This window comes from Pongo pygmaeus, chromosome 6 (genome assembly GCF_028885625.2).
Source record: "Pongo pygmaeus isolate AG05252 chromosome 6, NHGRI_mPonPyg2-v2.0_pri, whole genome shotgun sequence".
Classification (NCBI taxonomy): Eukaryota; Metazoa; Chordata; class Mammalia; order Primates; family Hominidae; genus Pongo; species Pongo pygmaeus.
The window spans coordinates 139,435,309-139,439,270 of record NC_072379.2 but is presented as its reverse complement, the minus strand read 5'-3'; positions in this window follow the sequence as shown (position 1 = coordinate 139,439,270).

The following is a 3,962-nucleotide window of genomic DNA, read 5'->3' as shown; positions in this document are numbered from 1 at the left end:
TGGAGAGAAGCGGAAGACTGGCTAGCCACAGTGGTCTTGTTAGGTCGTTGAAACCATGCAGGTAGCAGCCTTCAGAGACACAATAGGTAGTAAATGTTTCCTTCAGGCTTCAAATGTTGTCAGGCTCTCAGCTAATGTTTCCTAGATCTGGGGAAGGGAGGACTCCAAAGAAAGCCTGGCTGCCTCAGTGTAGATTTTCTCTACAGATGCAAATCTTGCCCACAAAAGACAGCTTTTCTTCTATTCTTGTATTTCCAATCCTTCTGAAGAGGTATCTTATTTGTTTTTTCTTTTTCTTTTTTATTATGAAGAGGTATCTTAAAATATGTCAAAGAAGTTTAATTAATTAATTAATTTATTTTTGAGACAGAGTCTCACTCTGCTGTCCAGGTTGGAGTGCAGTGGCTTGATCTTGGCTCACTGCAACCTCCACCTCCCGGGTTCAAGAGATTCTCCTACCTCAGCCTCCCAGGTAGCTGGGACTACAGATGTGCGCCACCACACCCAGCTAATTTTTGTATTTTTAGTAGAGACAAGCTTTCACCATGTTGGCCAGGCTGGTCTCGATCTCTTGACTTCATGATCCGCCCGCCTAGGCCTCTCAAAGTGCTGGGATTACAGGCGTGAGCCACCGCGCCTGGCCTGGATTACTTCTAAAATTATGAAAAGTAAAGTGTAGTTAATTTTTAATTTTGTTTAGAGATGAGGTCTCACTATATTGGCCAGGCTGGGATTACAGACGCACGCCACCAAGCCCAGCTAATTTTTGTATTTTTAGTAGACACGGGGGTTTTTCTGTGTTGCCCAGGCTGGTCTCGAACTCCTGACCTCATGCGATCCGCCCAACTCTGCCTCCCAAAGTGCTGGGATTACAGGCGTGAGCCACCACGCCTGGCCAGAAGTGTATATTTTGAGGCGAAGTGAAATATTTTGGTTTCCTTTGAGGGGATTGTTAGTTATCTTGCTGTGGTGTGGCCTTAGGAGATGCATTCTTTTCTGTTGTTTTTGCCACCTTCCTTGTTTGCCTGTATTGGGCACATCTCGGTCTGATGATTAATAGGCTGATTTTCACTTTCAACGTAGAGACTACAGAAAAGTTGAATTTAAGGGTTTATGAAAAACTGCCTATGGAAGCTCAGAGTTTAATATGTTGCATCTGAGTGGACAGTAGGCCTTATGGAGAAAAATAATTAAATACACTCTGAGGCCCGGCATGGTAGCTTATGCCTATAATCCCAGCACTTAGGGAGGCCAAGACAGGAGCATCACTGGAGCCCAGGTGCTGGAGACCAGCCTGGCCAATATAGTGAGACCTCATCTCTAAACAAAATTAAAAATTAACTACACTTTACTTTTCATAGTTTTAGAAGTAATCCAGGCCAGGCGCGGTGGCTCATGCCTGTAATCCCAGCACTTTGAGAGGCCTAGGTGGGCAGATCACGAAGTCAAGAGATCGAGACCAGCCTGGCCAACATGGTGAAAGCTTGTCTCTACTAAAAATACAAAAATTAGCTGGGTGTGGTGGTGCACTTCTGTAGTCCCAGCTACTTGGGAGGCTGAGGCAGGAGAATCTCTTAAACCCGGGAGGCAGAGGTTGCAGTGAGCCGAGATCGCGCCATTGCACTCCAGCCTGGCGACAGAGCAAAACGGTCTCAAAAAAAAAAAAAAAAAAAAGGAAGTAATCCTCAGAAGGTAGGATATTCCTTATTTCTCAGCCTTAAAATGGAAGGCTCTATTTACAAGAGTCTTCTTTGGGACTCTCCCTTCCCCAGATCTAAGAGAGATTAACTGAGAGTCTGACAACTTGAAAAGTCTGAAAGAAACATTTACCACATATTGTGTCTCTAAAGGTTACTACCTGTGTGGTAGCCTTTATTTGCCACAACATGGATAAACCTGCAGGACATTATGCTAAATGAAATAAGCTAGACACAAAGAACAATACTACATTATCTCACTCATACGTGAAGATGTGAAAAAGTTGAATACATAGAAACAGAGTAGAACAGTGGTTTACCAGGAGTGGAGTGGGGAATGGGAACATCAGGTCAAAGGGGACAAAGTTGCAGCTGTGTAGGATGAATACGTCTAGAGAGACGAATACCACATGAAGACTATGATTTTTTTTTTTTTGAGACGGAGTCTCGCTCTTGCCCAGGCTGGAGTGCAGTGGCGCGATCTCAGCTCACTGCAAGCTTTGCCTCCCGGGTTCACGCCATTCTCCTGCCTCAGCCTCCCGAGTAGGTGGGACTACAGGCATCCGCCACTATGCCCAGCTAATTTTTTGTATTTTTTGAGTAGAGACGGGGTTTCACCGTGTGAGCCAGGATGGTCTCCATCTGCTGACCTCGTGATCCGCCCGCCTTGGCCTCCCAAAGTGCTGGGATTACAGGTGTGAGCCACTGCGCCTGGCCGAAGACTATGATTAATGTTAATAGATAATATTGTATTGTATACTGGAAAATTGCTAAGAGTAGAGCTTGGGTTTTTACCACAAACACATACACAAAATATTCATGTAAGGTGATATGCTAAATCTGCTTGACTGTAGTAATCACTTCACTAGGTACATGTATATTAAAACGATGTTTTACACCTTAAATACGTACAGTTTTAAATACGCATTTAAAAAAAGCGAGGATATTCCAGACATATTTTGTTACTCATTATGTATTCGCTGCAGTGTGAAAAGCACAATGCAAAGGGTTTTTTGTTTGTTTGTTTGTTTTTGTTTTTTTGAGATGGAGTCTAGCTTTGTCGCCCAGGCCGGAGTGCAGTGGCTGGAGTGCGGTGGCGCGATCTCGGCTCACTGCAAGCTTCGCCTCCCGGGTTCACGCCATTCTCCTGCCTCACCCTCGGAGTAGCTGGCACTACAGGCGCCCGCCATCACGCCCGGCTAATTTTTTTGTATTTTTTAGTAGAGACGGGGTTTCATCGTGTTAGCCAGGATGGTCTCAATCTCCTGACCTGGTGATCCGCCCCCCTCGGCCTCCCAAAGTGCTGAGATTACAGGCGTGAGCCACTGCGCCCGGTCAGTGCAAAGGTTTTTAAACAGATTCTCATTTAACTTTCACAGCCATCTCTGGAGTAGGTACTATTATCTATTACTATTATTATTATTTTGAGATTGAGTTTCACTCTGTCGCCCAAGCTGGAGTGCAGTGGCGCGATCTCGGCTCACTGCAACCTCCGCCTCCCGGGTTCAAGGAATTCTCCTGCCTCAGCCTCCTGAGTAACTGGGACTAGCCACTACACCCGGCTAATTTTTGTATTTTTAGTAAAGACGGGGTTTCACCACGTTGGCCAGGCTGATCTCGAACTCATGACCTCAGGTGATCCGCCCACCTCAGCCTCCCAAAGTGCTGGGATTACAGGCGTGAGCCACCGCGCCTGGCCTATTATTATTATTATTGTCGTTTTTACAGAGGAGAAAGCAGGAGCACCAAGAGGTAGGATAATTTGCTGGAAGACACGCATAGCTTAGAAAGGGAAGCCGGGAGATAAGGGGACCAGCTCTCTAGAGCATTGCTCAGCCAAAATACTTGGCCAAGATCACATCTCTGATACCAGGAATGAGATAACCTTTATTAAGTGTTTACCATGTACCAGGCACTAAGCTCAGTGATTTCTAAGGACATCATGTAATCCTCACAGCAACCATAGGTGGGTCTGCTGTCATCCTTATTCTAGAGAAGTTGAAACGGAGGCTCAGATAGAACAAGTACCTAGCTCAAATATTACTAGAGAAATGGGAAAGTGCAGATTCAAACCCAGGTCTTCCGACTGCAAGTCCCTAGTCCCCAGCCCCAGCTCCACTATATCAGCTTCTGCTAGGAAGAAAGCCGCTAACTGTGAACTTTCGTCGCCGGGGTTTCGAGCCCAGGACACACCTGTACAGACCCCCGTTAGCCCCGCCCCTTTCCCGAGGAGACGTCCCCTCCACCAATCAGCGGCGCCGTGGG